Source organism: Ambystoma mexicanum, chromosome 1p (assembly GCF_040938575.1).
Source record: "Ambystoma mexicanum isolate Mex_15411 chromosome 1p, UKY_AmexF1_1, whole genome shotgun sequence".
NCBI classification, from domain to species: domain Eukaryota; kingdom Metazoa; phylum Chordata; class Amphibia; order Caudata; family Ambystomatidae; genus Ambystoma; species Ambystoma mexicanum.
Genome location: NC_090921.1, coordinates 13,376,820 through 13,392,952, shown reverse-complemented (window position 1 = coordinate 13,392,952; position 16,133 = coordinate 13,376,820). Strand labels below are relative to the sequence as shown.

The following is a 16,133-nucleotide window of genomic DNA, read 5'->3' as shown; positions in this document are numbered from 1 at the left end:
CCTACCCGGGGCCTCCGCCGATGGTCCATGGTGTGTGGGATCCTTACTGGACCAACCCCAGCCGTAACGCAAATCTTAGCTTTGTCTCATTCGACCCCTAACTCGACCCAAGGAGCTACTGCAAACTCTTAGCCTAACACTAGCCCTAAATGAAAGACGCCTATTGTCCTCACATGTGGGATTTTGTTCTCGCTGCTAGTGCATACGAAACTTGGTTCCGACGTGTCCAGGAGTGGGAGAATTACCAGGGACCTTGCAATCTCGTGCCTGGGGGTTTCTAAGCTGGGCATAGGAGCTCCACTGGATGGAGCCAAGTGTCTTGAACTGAGTTTTTGTGATGCAGCAGGAAAAGGCGCTGCAAAAAGGAGCAACTACCAAGGCAAAGAGATGTGCATTCATTAGGGCATCGTGTCGGCAGATTTGTGGCCCTGCCAAGCACGTGTTTATTGACAGGATCGTGAACGCATGTCCGTTTTCAGTGAACAGTGATTTATGCTTTACCCTTTTTTGGTGAAAACGCACACGAGTCAGATGTGTGCTTTCAGTCTGGGTGTTCAGAAAAGCAAGAATTCATAAACACATGCCATTCCCTGGCTCCCAATTGTCCTGTCTGTACACGTGGCATGAAGATAAAAAAGAAACAGCTATTGGCAGCGGTGGGATTCGAACCCACGCCTCCAAAGAGACTGGAGCCTAAATCCAGCGCCTTAGACCGCTCGGCCACGCTACCCTGCTGGTACTGAAACGAGAGCCTCTGAGACCTGTATTTTTTTAGGGATTGGCTGGTTTGGCCATTAATTCAAAATCAAAGCAAAGCATGAACTTGGATTGAATTCTAGCACTGGCTGTGCAAAGCCCGAACTGAACAATAAAGCACACTTGTCAGCCTGAAATTGAAATGTCACCTTTCGGGAGTGCTCTGTTCAACAGCAGTCTGGTAGCCTAGTGGTCAATGTCAGCACCCCTCCATCCAGCAGTCTTGAGTTCAATTCCCGGTGAGGGAGGTCAGATCTTTTCTAGGTTTTTTTTGGTTCTAAAAATGTTTGGGAAGCGAAGGTTCAGGAACATTGCCGGTAGGGAGAGTAAGCTCTTTAAAGGCATGCAATGAGATGTGTTTTTCTTTATTTCTGCATATTTCTGTAGCTAGCTGCATTCTTTCAGTCAACATCCCGCCCCATTTAGTGCTCACGTTTTTAAAGAAGTCCACCATTAGCCCGCAGTGTAAGCCTACCCGGGGCCTCCGCCGATGGTCCATGGTGTGTGGGATCCTTACTGGACCAACCCCAGCCGTAACGCAAATCTTAGCTTTGTCTCATTCGACCCCTAACTCGACCCAAGGAGCTACTGCAAACTCTTAGCCTAACACTAGCCCTAAATGAAAGACGCCTATTGTCCTCACATGTGGGATTTTGTTCTCGCTGCTAGTGCATACGAAACTTGGTTCCGACGTGTCCAGGAGTGGGAGAATTACCAGGGACCTTGCAATCTCGTGCCTGGGGGTTTCTAAGCTGGGCATAGGAGCTCCACTGGATGGAGCCAAGTGTCTTGAACTGAGTTTTTGTGATGCAGCAGGAAAAGGCGCTGCAAAAAGGAGCAACTACCAAGGCAAAGAGATGTGCATTCATTAGGGCATCGTGTCGGCAGATTTGTGGCCCTGCCAAGCACGTGTTTATTGACAGGATCGTGAACGCATGTCCGTTTTCAGTGAACAGTGATTTATGCTTTACCCTTTTTTGGTGAAAACGCACACGAGTCAGATGTGTGCTTTCAGTCTGGGTGTTCAGAAAAGCAAGAATTCATAAACACATGCCATTCCCTGGCTCCCAATTGTCCTGTCTGTACACGTGGCATGAAGATAAAAAAGAAACAGCTATTGGCAGCGGTGGGATTCGAACCCACGCCTCCAAAGAGACTGGAGCCTAAATCCAGCGCCTTAGACCGCTCGGCCACGCTACCCTGCTGGTACTGAAACGAGAGCCTCTGAGACCTGTATTTTTTTAGGGATTGGCTGGTTTGGCCATTAATTCAAAATCAAAGCAAAGCATGAACTTGGATTGAATTCTAGCACTGGCTGTGCAAAGCCCGAACTGAACAATAAAGCACACTTGTCAGCCTGAAATTGAAATGTCACCTTTCGGGAGTGCTCTGTTCAACAGCAGTCTGGTAGCCTAGTGGTCAATGTCAGCACCCCTCCATCCAGCAGTCTTGAGTTCAATTCCCGGTGAGGGAGGTCAGATCTTTTCTAGGTTTTTTTTGGTTCTAAAAATGTTTGGGAAGCGAAGGTTCAGGAACATTGCCGGTAGGGAGAGTAAGCTCTTTAAAGGCATGCAATGAGATGTGTTTTTCTTTATTTCTGCATATTTCTGTAGCTAGCTGCATTCTTTCAGTCAACATCCCGCCCCATTTAGTGCTCACGTTTTTAAAGAAGTCCACCATTAGCCCGCAGTGTAAGCCTACCCGGGGCCTCCGCCGATGGTCCATGGTGTGTGGGATCCTTACTGGACCAACCCCAGCCGTAACGCAAATCTTAGCTTTGTCTCATTCGACCCCTAACTCGACCCAAGGAGCTACTGCAAACTCTTAGCCTAACACTAGCCCTAAAGGAAAGACGCCTATTGTCCTCACATGTGGGATTTTGTTCTCGCTGCTAGTGCATACGAAACTTGGTTCCGACGTGTCCAGGAGTGGGAGAATTACCAGGGACCTTGCAATCTCGTGCCTGGGGGTTTCTAAGCTGGGCATAGGAGCTCCACTGGATGGAGCCAAGTGTCTTGAACTGAGTTTTTGTGATGCAGCAGGAAAAGGCGCTGCAAAAAGGAGCAACTACCAAGGCAAAGAGATGTGCATTCATTAGGGCATCGTGTCGGCAGATTTGTGGCCCTGCCAAGCACGTGTTTATTGACAGGATCGTGAACGCATGTCCGTTTTCAGTGAACAGTGATTTATGCTTTACCCTTTTTTGGTGAAAACGCACACGAGTCAGATGTGTGCTTTCAGTCTGGGTGTTCAGAAAAGCAAGAATTCATAAACACATGCCATTCCCTGGCTCCCAATTGTCCTGTCTGTACACGTGGCATGAAGATAAAAAAGAAACAGCTATTGGCAGCGGTGGGATTCGAACCCACGCCTCCAAAGAGACTGGAGCCTAAATCCAGCGCCTTAGACCGCTCGGCCACGCTACCCTGCTGGTACTGAAACGAGAGCCTCTGAGACCTGTATTTTTTTAGGGATTGGCTGGTTTGGCCATTAATTCAAAATCAAAGCAAAGCATGAACTTGGATTGAATTCTAGCACTGGCTGTGCAAAGCCCGAACTGAACAATAAAGCACACTTGTCAGCCTGAAATTGAAATGTCACCTTTCGGGAGTGCTCTGTTCAACAGCAGTCTGGTAGCCTAGTGGTCAATGTCAGCACCCCTCCATCCAGCAGTCTTGAGTTCAATTCCCGGTGAGGGAGGTCAGATCTTTTCTAGGTTTTTTTTGGTTCTAAAAATGTTTGGGAAGCGAAGGTTCAGGAACATTGCCGGTAGGGAGAGTAAGCTCTTTAAAGGCATGCAATGAGATGTGTTTTTCTTTATTTCTGCATATTTCTGTAGCTAGCTGCATTCTTTCAGTCAACATCCCGCCCCATTTAGTGCTCACGTTTTTAAAGAAGTCCACCATTAGCCCGCAGTGTAAGCCTACCCGGGGCCTCCGCCGATGGTCCATGGTGTGTGGGATCCTTACTGGACCAACCCCAGCCGTAACGCAAATCTTAGCTTTGTCTCATTCGACCCCTAACTCGACCCAAGGAGCTACTGCAAACTCTTAGCCTAACACTAGCCCTAAATGAAAGACGCCTATTGTCCTCACATGTGGGATTTTGTTCTCGCTGCTAGTGCATACGAAACTTGGTTCCGACGTGTCCAGGAGTGGGAGAATTACCAGGGACCTTGCAATCTCGTGCCTGGGGGTTTCTAAGCTGGGCATAGGAGCTCCACTGGATGGAGCCAAGTGTCTTGAACTGAGTTTTTGTGATGCAGCAGGAAAAGGCGCTGCAAAAAGGAGCAACTACCAAGGCAAAGAGATGTGCATTCATTAGGGCATCGTGTCGGCAGATTTGTGGCCCTGCCAAGCACGTGTTTATTGACAGGATCGTGAACGCATGTCCGTTTTCAGTGAACAGTGATTTATGCTTTACCCTTTTTTGGTGAAAACGCACACGAGTCAGATGTGTGCTTTCAGTCTGGGTGTTCAGAAAAGCAAGAATTCATAAACACATGCCATTCCCTGGCTCCCAATTGTCCTGTCTGTACACGTGGCATGAAGATAAAAAAGAAACAGCTATTGGCAGCGGTGGGATTCGAACCCACGCCTCCAAAGAGACTGGAGCCTAAATCCAGCGCCTTAGACCGCTCGGCCACGCTACCCTGCTGGTACTGAAACGAGAGCCTCTGAGACCTGTATTTTTTTAGGGATTGGCTGGTTTGGCCATTAATTCAAAATCAAAGCAAAGCATGAACTTGGATTGAATTCTAGCACTGGCTGTGCAAAGCCCGAACTGAACAATAAAGCACACTTGTCAGCCTGAAATTGAAATGTCACCTTTCGGGAGTGCTCTGTTCAACAGCAGTCTGGTAGCCTAGTGGTCAATGTCAGCACCCCTCCATCCAGCAGTCTTGAGTTCAATTCCCGGTGAGGGAGGTCAGATCTTTTCTAGGTTTTTTTTGGTTCTAAAAATGTTTGGGAAGCGAAGGTTCAGGAACATTGCCGGTAGGGAGAGTAAGCTCTTTAAAGGCATGCAATGAGATGTGTTTTTCTTTATTTCTGCATATTTCTGTAGCTAGCTGCATTCTTTCAGTCAACATCCCGCCCCATTTAGTGCTCACGTTTTTAAAGAAGTCCACCATTAGCCCGCAGTGTAAGCCTACCCGGGGCCTCCGCCGATGGTCCATGGTGTGTGGGATCCTTACTGGACCAACCCCAGCCGTAACGCAAATCTTAGCTTTGTCTCATTCGACCCCTAACTCGACCCAAGGAGCTACTGCAAACTCTTAGCCTAACACTAGCCCTAAATGAAAGACGCCTATTGTCCTCACATGTGGGATTTTGTTCTCGCTGCTAGTGCATACGAAACTTGGTTCCGACGTGTCCAGGAGTGGGAGAATTACCAGGGACCTTGCAATCTCGTGCCTGGGGGTTTCTAAGCTGGGCATAGGAGCTCCACTGGATGGAGCCAAGTGTCTTGAACTGAGTTTTTGTGATGCAGCAGGAAAAGGCGCTGCAAAAAGGAGCAACTACCAAGGCAAAGAGATGTGCATTCATTAGGGCATCGTGTCGGCAGATTTGTGGCCCTGCCAAGCACGTGTTTATTGACAGGATCGTGAACGCATGTCCGTTTTCAGTGAACAGTGATTTATGCTTTACCCTTTTTTGGTGAAAACGCACACGAGTCAGATGTGTGCTTTCAGTCTGGGTGTTCAGAAAAGCAAGAATTCATAAACACATGCCATTCCCTGGCTCCCAATTGTCCTGTCTGTACACGTGGCATGAAGATAAAAAAGAAACAGCTATTGGCAGCGGTGGGATTCGAACCCACGCCTCCAAAGAGACTGGAGCCTAAATCCAGCGCCTTAGACCGCTCGGCCACGCTACCCTGCTGGTACTGAAACGAGAGCCTCTGAGACCTGTATTTTTTTAGGGATTGGCTGGTTTGGCCATTAATTCAAAATCAAAGCAAAGCATGAACTTGGATTGAATTCTAGCACTGGCTGTGCAAAGCCCGAACTGAACAATAAAGCACACTTGTCAGCCTGAAATTGAAATGTCACCTTTCGGGAGTGCTCTGTTCAACAGCAGTCTGGTAGCCTAGTGGTCAATGTCAGCACCCCTCCATCCAGCAGTCTTGAGTTCAATTCCCGGTGAGGGAGGTCAGATCTTTTCTAGGTTTTTTTTGGTTCTAAAAATGTTTGGGAAGCGAAGGTTCAGGAACATTGCCGGTAGGGAGAGTAAGCTCTTTAAAGGCATGCAATGAGATGTGTTTTTCTTTATTTCTGCATATTTCTGTAGCTAGCTGCATTCTTTCAGTCAACATCCCGCCCCATTTAGTGCTCACGTTTTTAAAGAAGTCCACCATTAGCCCGCAGTGTAAGCCTACCCGGGGCCTCCGCCGATGGTCCATGGTGTGTGGGATCCTTACTGGACCAACCCCAGCCGTAACGCAAATCTTAGCTTTGTCTCATTCGACCCCTAACTCGACCCAAGGAGCTACTGCAAACTCTTAGCCTAACACTAGCCCTAAATGAAAGACGCCTATTGTCCTCACATGTGGGATTTTGTTCTCGCTGCTAGTGCATACGAAACTTGGTTCCGACGTGTCCAGGAGTGGGAGAATTACCAGGGACCTTGCAATCTCGTGCCTGGGGGTTTCTAAGCTGGGCATAGGAGCTCCACTGGATGGAGCCAAGTGTCTTGAACTGAGTTTTTGTGATGCAGCAGGAAAAGGCGCTGCAAAAAGGAGCAACTACCAAGGCAAAGAGATGTGCATTCATTAGGGCATCGTGTCGGCAGATTTGTGGCCCTGCCAAGCACGTGTTTATTGACAGGATCGTGAACGCATGTCCGTTTTCAGTGAACAGTGATTTATGCTTTACCCTTTTTTGGTGAAAACGCACACGAGTCAGATGTGTGCTTTCAGTCTGGGTGTTCAGAAAAGCAAGAATTCATAAACACATGCCATTCCCTGGCTCCCAATTGTCCTGTCTGTACACGTGGCATGAAGATAAAAAAGAAACAGCTATTGGCAGCGGTGGGATTCGAACCCACGCCTCCAAAGAGACTGGAGCCTAAATCCAGCGCCTTAGACCGCTCGGCCACGCTACCCTGCTGGTACTGAAACGAGAGCCTCTGAGACCTGTATTTTTTTAGGGATTGGCTGGTTTGGCCATTAATTCAAAATCAAAGCAAAGCATGAACTTGGATTGAATTCTAGCACTGGCTGTGCAAAGCCCGAACTGAACAATAAAGCACACTTGTCAGCCTGAAATTGAAATGTCACCTTTCGGGAGTGCTCTGTTCAACAGCAGTCTGGTAGCCTAGTGGTCAATGTCAGCACCCCTCCATCCAGCAGTCTTGAGTTCAATTCCCGGTGAGGGAGGTCAGATCTTTTCTAGGTTTTTTTTGGTTCTAAAAATGTTTGGGAAGCGAAGGTTCAGGAACATTGCCGGTAGGGAGAGTAAGCTCTTTAAAGGCATGCAATGAGATGTGTTTTTCTTTATTTCTGCATATTTCTGTAGCTAGCTGCATTCTTTCAGTCAACATCCCGCCCCATTTAGTGCTCACGTTTTTAAAGAAGTCCACCATTAGCCCGCAGTGTAAGCCTACCCGGGGCCTCCGCCGATGGTCCATGGTGTGTGGGATCCTTACTGGACCAACCCCAGCCGTAACGCAAATCTTAGCTTTGTCTCATTCGACCCCTAACTCGACCCAAGGAGCTACTGCAAACTCTTAGCCTAACACTAGCCCTAAATGAAAGACGCCTATTGTCCTCACATGTGGGATTTTGTTCTCGCTGCTAGTGCATACGAAACTTGGTTCCGACGTGTCCAGGAGTGGGAGAATTACCAGGGACCTTGCAATCTCGTGCCTGGGGGTTTCTAAGCTGGGCATAGGAGCTCCACTGGATGGAGCCAAGTGTCTTGAACTGAGTTTTTGTGATGCAGCAGGAAAAGGCGCTGCAAAAAGGAGCAACTACCAAGGCAAAGAGATGTGCATTCATTAGGGCATCGTGTCGGCAGATTTGTGGCCCTGCCAAGCACGTGTTTATTGACAGGATCGTGAACGCATGTCCGTTTTCAGTGAACAGTGATTTATGCTTTACCCTTTTTTGGTGAAAACGCACACGAGTCAGATGTGTGCTTTCAGTCTGGGTGTTCAGAAAAGCAAGAATTCATAAACACATGCCATTCCCTGGCTCCCAATTGTCCTGTCTGTACACGTGGCATGAAGATAAAAAAGAAACAGCTATTGGCAGCGGTGGGATTCGAACCCACGCCTCCAAAGAGACTGGAGCCTAAATCCAGCGCCTTAGACCGCTCGGCCACGCTACCCTGCTGGTACTGAAACGAGAGCCTCTGAGACCTGTATTTTTTTAGGGATTGGCTGGTTTGGCCATTAATTCAAAATCAAAGCAAAGCATGAACTTGGATTGAATTCTAGCACTGGCTGTGCAAAGCCCGAACTGAACAATAAAGCACACTTGTCAGCCTGAAATTGAAATGTCACCTTTCGGGAGTGCTCTGTTCAACAGCAGTCTGGTAGCCTAGTGGTCAATGTCAGCACCCCTCCATCCAGCAGTCTTGAGTTCAATTCCCGGTGAGGGAGGTCAGATCTTTTCTAGGTTTTTTTTGGTTCTAAAAATGTTTGGGAAGCGAAGGTTCAGGAACATTGCCGGTAGGGAGAGTAAGCTCTTTAAAGGCATGCAATGAGATGTGTTTTTCTTTATTTCTGCATATTTCTGTAGCTAGCTGCATTCTTTCAGTCAACATCCCGCCCCATTTAGTGCTCACGTTTTTAAAGAAGTCCACCATTAGCCCGCAGTGTAAGCCTACCCGGGGCCTCCGCCGATGGTCCATGGTGTGTGGGATCCTTACTGGACCAACCCCAGCCGTAACGCAAATCTTAGCTTTGTCTCATTCGACCCCTAACTCGACCCAAGGAGCTACTGCAAACTCTTAGCCTAACACTAGCCCTAAATGAAAGACGCCTATTGTCCTCACATGTGGGATTTTGTTCTCGCTGCTAGTGCATACGAAACTTGGTTCCGACGTGTCCAGGAGTGGGAGAATTACCAGGGACCTTGCAATCTCGTGCCTGGGGGTTTCTAAGCTGGGCATAGGAGCTCCACTGGATGGAGCCAAGTGTCTTGAACTGAGTTTTTGTGATGCAGCAGGAAAAGGCGCTGCAAAAAGGAGCAACTACCAAGGCAAAGAGATGTGCATTCATTAGGGCATCGTGTCGGCAGATTTGTGGCCCTGCCAAGCACGTGTTTATTGACAGGATCGTGAACGCATGTCCGTTTTCAGTGAACAGTGATTTATGCTTTACCCTTTTTTGGTGAAAACGCACACGAGTCAGATGTGTGCTTTCAGTCTGGGTGTTCAGAAAAGCAAGAATTCATAAACACATGCCATTCCCTGGCTCCCAATTGTCCTGTCTGTACACGTGGCATGAAGATAAAAAAGAAACAGCTATTGGCAGCGGTGGGATTCGAACCCACGCCTCCAAAGAGACTGGAGCCTAAATCCAGCGCCTTAGACCGCTCGGCCACGCTACCCTGCTGGTACTGAAACGAGAGCCTCTGAGACCTGTATTTTTTTAGGGATTGGCTGGTTTGGCCATTAATTCAAAATCAAAGCAAAGCATGAACTTGGATTGAATTCTAGCACTGGCTGTGCAAAGCCCGAACTGAACAATAAAGCACACTTGTCAGCCTGAAATTGAAATGTCACCTTTCGGGAGTGCTCTGTTCAACAGCAGTCTGGTAGCCTAGTGGTCAATGTCAGCACCCCTCCATCCAGCAGTCTTGAGTTCAATTCCCGGTGAGGGAGGTCAGATCTTTTCTAGGTTTTTTTTGGTTCTAAAAATGTTTGGGAAGCGAAGGTTCAGGAACATTGCCGGTAGGGAGAGTAAGCTCTTTAAAGGCATGCAATGAGATGTGTTTTTCTTTATTTCTGCATATTTCTGTAGCTAGCTGCATTCTTTCAGTCAACATCCCGCCCCATTTAGTGCTCACGTTTTTAAAGAAGTCCACCATTAGCCCGCAGTGTAAGCCTACCCGGGGCCTCCGCCGATGGTCCATGGTGTGTGGGATCCTTACTGGACCAACCCCAGCCGTAACGCAAATCTTAGCTTTGTCTCATTCGACCCCTAACTCGACCCAAGGAGCTACTGCAAACTCTTAGCCTAACACTAGCCCTAAAGGAAAGACGCCTATTGTCCTCACATGTGGGATTTTGTTCTCGCTGCTAGTGCATACGAAACTTGGTTCCGACGTGTCCAGGAGTGGGAGAATTACCAGGGACCTTGCAATCTCGTGCCTGGGGGTTTCTAAGCTGGGCATAGGAGCTCCACTGGATGGAGCCAAGTGTCTTGAACTGAGTTTTTGTGATGCAGCAGGAAAAGGCGCTGCAAAAAGGAGCAACTACCAAGGCAAAGAGATGTGCATTCATTAGGGCATCGTGTCGGCAGATTTGTGGCCCTGCCAAGCACGTGTTTATTGACAGGATCGTGAACGCATGTCCGTTTTCAGTGAACAGTGATTTATGCTTTACCCTTTTTTGGTGAAAACGCACACGAGTCAGATGTGTGCTTTCAGTCTGGGTGTTCAGAAAAGCAAGAATTCATAAACACATGCCATTCCCTGGCTCCCAATTGTCCTGTCTGTACACGTGGCATGAAGATAAAAAAGAAACAGCTATTGGCAGCGGTGGGATTCGAACCCACGCCTCCAAAGAGACTGGAGCCTAAATCCAGCGCCTTAGACCGCTCGGCCACGCTACCCTGCTGGTACTGAAACGAGAGCCTCTGAGACCTGTATTTTTTTAGGGATTGGCTGGTTTGGCCATTAATTCAAAATCAAAGCAAAGCATGAACTTGGATTGAATTCTAGCACTGGCTGTGCAAAGCCCGAACTGAACAATAAAGCACACTTGTCAGCCTGAAATTGAAATGTCACCTTTCGGGAGTGCTCTGTTCAACAGCAGTCTGGTAGCCTAGTGGTCAATGTCAGCACCCCTCCATCCAGCAGTCTTGAGTTCAATTCCCGGTGAGGGAGGTCAGATCTTTTCTAGGTTTTTTTTGGTTCTAAAAATGTTTGGGAAGCGAAGGTTCAGGAACATTGCCGGTAGGGAGAGTAAGCTCTTTAAAGGCATGCAATGAGATGTGTTTTTCTTTATTTCTGCATATTTCTGTAGCTAGCTGCATTCTTTCAGTCAACATCCCGCCCCATTTAGTGCTCACGTTTTTAAAGAAGTCCACCATTAGCCCGCAGTGTAAGCCTACCCGGGGCCTCCGCCGATGGTCCATGGTGTGTGGGATCCTTACTGGACCAACCCCAGCCGTAACGCAAATCTTAGCTTTGTCTCATTCGACCCCTAACTCGACCCAAGGAGCTACTGCAAACTCTTAGCCTAACACTAGCCCTAAATGAAAGACGCCTATTGTCCTCACATGTGGGATTTTGTTCTCGCTGCTAGTGCATACGAAACTTGGTTCCGACGTGTCCAGGAGTGGGAGAATTACCAGGGACCTTGCAATCTCGTGCCTGGGGGTTTCTAAGCTGGGCATAGGAGCTCCACTGGATGGAGCCAAGTGTCTTGAACTGAGTTTTTGTGATGCAGCAGGAAAAGGCGCTGCAAAAAGGAGCAACTACCAAGGCAAAGAGATGTGCATTCATTAGGGCATCGTGTCGGCAGATTTGTGGCCCTGCCAAGCACGTGTTTATTGACAGGATCGTGAACGCATGTCCGTTTTCAGTGAACAGTGATTTATGCTTTACCCTTTTTTGGTGAAAACGCACACGAGTCAGATGTGTGCTTTCAGTCTGGGTGTTCAGAAAAGCAAGAATTCATAAACACATGCCATTCCCTGGCTCCCAATTGTCCTGTCTGTACACGTGGCATGAAGATAAAAAAGAAACAGCTATTGGCAGCGGTGGGATTCGAACCCACGCCTCCAAAGAGACTGGAGCCTAAATCCAGCGCCTTAGACCGCTCGGCCACGCTACCCTGCTGGTACTGAAACGAGGGCCTCTGAGACCTGTATTTTTTTAGGGATTGGCTGGTTTGGCCATTAATTCAAAATCAAAGCAAAGCATGAACTTGGATTGAATTCTAGCACTGGCTGTGCAAAGCCCGAACTGAACAATAAAGCACACTTGTCAGCCTGAAATTGAAATGTCACCTTTCGGGAGTGCTCTGTTCAACAGCAGTCTGGTAGCCTAGTGGTCAATGTCAGCACCCCTCCATCCAGCAGTCTTGAGTTCAATTCCCGGTGAGGGAGGTCAGATCTTTTCTAGGTTTTTTTTGGTTCTAAAAATGTTTGGGAAGCGAAGGTTCAGGAACATTGCCGGTAGGGAGAGTAAGCTCTTTAAAGGCATGCAATGAGATGTGTTTTTCTTTATTTCTGCATATTTCTGTAGCTAGCTGCATTCTTTCAGTCAACATCCCGCCCCATTTAGTGCTCACGTTTTTAAAGAAGTCCACCATTAGCCCGCAGTGTAAGCCTACCCGGGGCCTCCGCCGATGGTCCATGGTGTGTGGGATCCTTACTGGACCAACCCCAGCCGTAACGCAAATCTTAGCTTTGTCTCATTCGACCCCTAACTCGACCCAAGGAGCTACTGCAAACTCTTAGCCTAACACTAGCCCTAAATGAAAGACGCCTATTGTCCTCACATGTGGGATTTTGTTCTCGCTGCTAGTGCATACGAAACTTGGTTCCGACGTGTCCAGGAGTGGGAGAATTACCAGGGACCTTGCAATCTCGTGCCTGGGGGTTTCTAAGCTGGGCATAGGAGCTCCACTGGATGGAGCCAAGTGTCTTGAACTGAGTTTTTGTGATGCAGCAGGAAAAGGCGCTGCAAAAAGGAGCAACTACCAAGGCAAAGAGATGTGCATTCATTAGGGCATCGTGTCGGCAGATTTGTGGCCCTGCCAAGCACGTGTTTATTGACAGGATCGTGAACGCATGTCCGTTTTCAGTGAACAGTGATTTATGCTTTACCCTTTTTTGGTGAAAACGCACACGAGTCAGATGTGTGCTTTCAGTCTGGGTGTTCAGAAAAGCAAGAATTCATAAACACATGCCATTCCCTGGCTCCCAATTGTCCTGTCTGTACACGTGGCATGAAGATAAAAAAGAAACAGCTATTGGCAGCGGTGGGATTCGAACCCACGCCTCCAAAGAGACTGGAGCCTAAATCCAGCGCCTTAGACCGCTCGGCCACGCTACCCTGCTGGTACTGAAACGAGAGCCTCTGAGACCTGTATTTTTTTAGGGATTGGCTGGTTTGGCCATTAATTCAAAATCAAAGCAAAGCATGAACTTGGATTGAATTCTAGCACTGGCTGTGCAAAGCCCGAACTGAACAATAAAGCACACTTGTCAGCCTGAAATTGAAATGTCACCTTTCGGGAGTGCTCTGTTCAACAGCAGTCTGGTAGCCTAGTGGTCAATGTCAGCACCCCTCCATCCAGCAGTCTTGAGTTCAATTCCCGGTGAGGGAGGTCAGATCTTTTCTAGGTTTTTTTTGGTTCTAAAAATGTTTGGGAAGCGAAGGTTCAGGAACATTGCCGGTAGGGAGAGTAAGCTCTTTAAAGGCATGCAATGAGATGTGTTTTTCTTTATTTCTGCATATTTCTGTAGCTAGCTGCATTCTTTCAGTCAACATCCCGCCCCATTTAGTGCTCACGTTTTTAAAGAAGTCCACCATTAGCCCGCAGTGTAAGCCTACCCGGGGCCTCCGCCGATGGTCCATGGTGTGTGGGATCCTTACTGGACCAACCCCAGCCGTAACGCAAATCTTAGCTTTGTCTCATTCGACCCCTAACTCGACCCAAGGAGCTACTGCAAACTCTTAGCCTAACACTAGCCCTAAATGAAAGACGCCTATTGTCCTCACATGTGGGATTTTGTTCTCGCTGCTAGTGCATACGAAACTTGGTTCCGACGTGTCCAGGAGTGGGAGAATTACCAGGGACCTTGCAATCTCGTGCCTGGGGGTTTCTAAGCTGGGCATAGGAGCTCCACTGGATGGAGCCAAGTGTCTTGAACTGAGTTTTTGTGATGCAGCAGGAAAAGGCGCTGCAAAAAGGAGCAACTACCAAGGCAAAGAGATGTGCATTCATTAGGGCATCGTGTCGGCAGATTTGTGGCCCTGCCAAGCACGTGTTTATTGACAGGATCGTGAACGCATGTCCGTTTTCAGTGAACAGTGATTTATGCTTTACCCTTTTTTGGTGAAAACGCACACGAGTCAGATGTGTGCTTTCAGTCTGGGTGTTCAGAAAAGCAAGAATTCATAAACACATGCCATTCCCTGGCTCCCAATTGTCCTGTCTGTACACGTGGCATGAAGATAAAAAAGAAACAGCTATTGGCAGCGGTGGGATTCGAACCCACGCCTCCAAAGAGACTGGAGCCTAAATCCAGCGCCTTAGACCGCTCGGCCACGCTACCCTGCTGGTACTGAAACGAGAGCCTCTGAGACCTGTATTTTTTTAGGGATTGGCTGGTTTGGCCATTAATTCAAAATCAAAGCAAAGCATGAACTTGGATTGAATTCTAGCACTGGCTGTGCAAAGCCCGAACTGAACAATAAAGCACACTTGTCAGCCTGAAATTGAAATGTCACCTTTCGGGAGTGCTCTGTTCAACAGCAGTCTGGTAGCCTAGTGGTCAATGTCAGCACCCCTCCATCCAGCAGTCTTGAGTTCAATTCCCGGTGAGGGAGGTCAGATCTTTTCTAGGTTTTTTTTGGTTCTAAAAATGTTTGGGAAGCGAAGGTTCAGGAACATTGCCGGTAGGGAGAGTAAGCTCTTTAAAGGCATGCAATGAGATGTGTTTTTCTTTATTTCTGCATATTTCTGTAGCTAGCTGCATTCTTTCAGTCAACATCCCGCCCCATTTAGTGCTCACGTTTTTAAAGAAGTCCACCATTAGCCCGCAGTGTAAGCCTACCCGGGGCCTCCGCCGATGGTCCATGGTGTGTGGGATCCTTACTGGACCAACCCCAGCCGTAACGCAAATCTTAGCTTTGTCTCATTCGACCCCTAACTCGACCCAAGGAGCTACTGCAAACTCTTAGCCTAACACTAGCCCTAAAGGAAAGACGCCTATTGTCCTCACATGTGGGATTTTGTTCTCGCTGCTAGTGCATACGAAACTTGGTTCCGACGTGTCCAGGAGTGGGAGAATTACCAGGGACCTTGCAATCTCGTGCCTGGGGGTTTCTAAGCTGGGCATAGGAGCTCCACTGGATGGAGCCAAGTGTCTTGAACTGAGTTTTTGTGATGCAGCAGGAAAAGGCGCTGCAAAAAGGAGCAACTACCAAGGCAAAGAGATGTGCATTCATTAGGGCATCGTGTCGGCAGATTTGTGGCCCTGCCAAGCACGTGTTTATTGACAGGATCGTGAACGCATGTCCGTTTTCAGTGAACAGTGATTTATGCTTTACCCTTTTTTGGTGAAAACGCACACGAGTCAGATGTGTGCTTTCAGTCTGGGTGTTCAGAAAAGCAAGAATTCATAAACACATGCCATTCCCTGGCTCCCAATTGTCCTGTCTGTACACGTGGCATGAAGATAAAAAAGAAACAGCTATTGGCAGCGGTGGGATTCGAACCCACGCCTCCAAAGAGACTGGAGCCTAAATCCAGCGCCTTAGACCGCTCGGCCACGCTACCCTGCTGGTACTGAAACGAGAGCCTCTGAGACCTGTATTTTTTTAGGGATTGGCTGGTTTGGCCATTAATTCAAAATCAAAGCAAAGCATGAACTTGGATTGAATTCTAGCACTGGCTGTGCAAAGCCCGAACTGAACAATAAAGCACACTTGTCAGCCTGAAATTGAAATGTCACCTTTCGGGAGTGCTCTGTTCAACAGCAGTCTGGTAGCCTAGTGGTCAATGTCAGCACCCCTCCATCCAGCAGTCTTGAGTTCAATTCCCGGTGAGGGAGGTCAGATCTTTTCTAGGTTTTTTTTGGTTCTAAAAATGTTTGGGAAGCGAAGGTTCAGGAACATTGCCGGTAGGGAGAGTAAGCTCTTTAAAGGCATGCAATGAGATGTGTTTTTCTTTATTTCTGCATATTTCTGTAGCTAGCTGCATTCTTTCAGTCAACATCCCGCCCCATTTAGTGCTCACGTTTTTAAAGAAGTCCACCATTAGCCCGCAGTGTAAGCCTACCCGGGGCCTCCGCCGATGGTCCATGGTGTGTGGGATCCTTACTGGACCAACCCCAGCCGTAACGCAAATCTTAGCTTTGTCTCATTCGACCCCTAACTCGACCCAAGGAGCTACTGCAAACTCTTAGCCTAACACTAGCCCTAAATGAAAGACGCCTATTGTCCTCACATGTGGGATTTTGTTCTCGCTG

The 16,133-nt window shown here is 48.0% G+C and overlaps 13 non-coding genes across 13 annotated transcripts; all 13 read right to left on the bottom strand.

The window, feature by feature from the left end:
• Positions 1–648: 648 nt before the first annotated feature.
• Positions 649–730, bottom strand: TRNAL-UAG (transfer RNA leucine (anticodon UAG)). Its single transcript has one exon. It is a non-coding gene; the product is annotated as a tRNA-Leu (tRNA).
• A 1,144-nt stretch (positions 731–1,874) lies between these two features.
• TRNAL-UAG (transfer RNA leucine (anticodon UAG)) lies at positions 1,875–1,956 on the bottom strand. The gene has a single exon. It is a non-coding gene; the product is annotated as a tRNA-Leu (tRNA).
• A 1,144-nt stretch (positions 1,957–3,100) lies between these two features.
• Positions 3,101–3,182, bottom strand: TRNAL-UAG (transfer RNA leucine (anticodon UAG)). The gene has a single exon. It is a non-coding gene; the product is annotated as a tRNA-Leu (tRNA).
• Positions 3,183–4,326: 1,144 nt separating this feature from the next.
• On the bottom strand, positions 4,327–4,408 carry TRNAL-UAG (transfer RNA leucine (anticodon UAG)). Its single transcript has one exon. It is a non-coding gene; the product is annotated as a tRNA-Leu (tRNA).
• Positions 4,409–5,552: 1,144 nt separating this feature from the next.
• TRNAL-UAG (transfer RNA leucine (anticodon UAG)) lies at positions 5,553–5,634 on the bottom strand. Its single transcript has one exon. It is a non-coding gene; the product is annotated as a tRNA-Leu (tRNA).
• Positions 5,635–6,778: 1,144 nt separating this feature from the next.
• TRNAL-UAG (transfer RNA leucine (anticodon UAG)) lies at positions 6,779–6,860 on the bottom strand. Its single transcript has one exon. It is a non-coding gene; the product is annotated as a tRNA-Leu (tRNA).
• A 1,144-nt stretch (positions 6,861–8,004) lies between these two features.
• On the bottom strand, positions 8,005–8,086 carry TRNAL-UAG (transfer RNA leucine (anticodon UAG)). Its single transcript has one exon. It is a non-coding gene; the product is annotated as a tRNA-Leu (tRNA).
• A 1,144-nt stretch (positions 8,087–9,230) lies between these two features.
• TRNAL-UAG (transfer RNA leucine (anticodon UAG)) lies at positions 9,231–9,312 on the bottom strand. The gene has a single exon. It is a non-coding gene; the product is annotated as a tRNA-Leu (tRNA).
• A 1,144-nt stretch (positions 9,313–10,456) lies between these two features.
• Positions 10,457–10,538, bottom strand: TRNAL-UAG (transfer RNA leucine (anticodon UAG)). The gene has a single exon. It is a non-coding gene; the product is annotated as a tRNA-Leu (tRNA).
• Positions 10,539–11,682: 1,144 nt separating this feature from the next.
• Positions 11,683–11,764, bottom strand: TRNAL-UAG (transfer RNA leucine (anticodon UAG)). The gene has a single exon. It is a non-coding gene; the product is annotated as a tRNA-Leu (tRNA).
• Positions 11,765–12,908: 1,144 nt separating this feature from the next.
• TRNAL-UAG (transfer RNA leucine (anticodon UAG)) lies at positions 12,909–12,990 on the bottom strand. The gene has a single exon. It is a non-coding gene; the product is annotated as a tRNA-Leu (tRNA).
• Positions 12,991–14,134: 1,144 nt separating this feature from the next.
• Positions 14,135–14,216, bottom strand: TRNAL-UAG (transfer RNA leucine (anticodon UAG)). The gene has a single exon. It is a non-coding gene; the product is annotated as a tRNA-Leu (tRNA).
• A 1,144-nt stretch (positions 14,217–15,360) lies between these two features.
• Positions 15,361–15,442, bottom strand: TRNAL-UAG (transfer RNA leucine (anticodon UAG)). Its single transcript has one exon. It is a non-coding gene; the product is annotated as a tRNA-Leu (tRNA).
• Between the last annotated feature and the right edge of the window lie 691 nt (positions 15,443–16,133).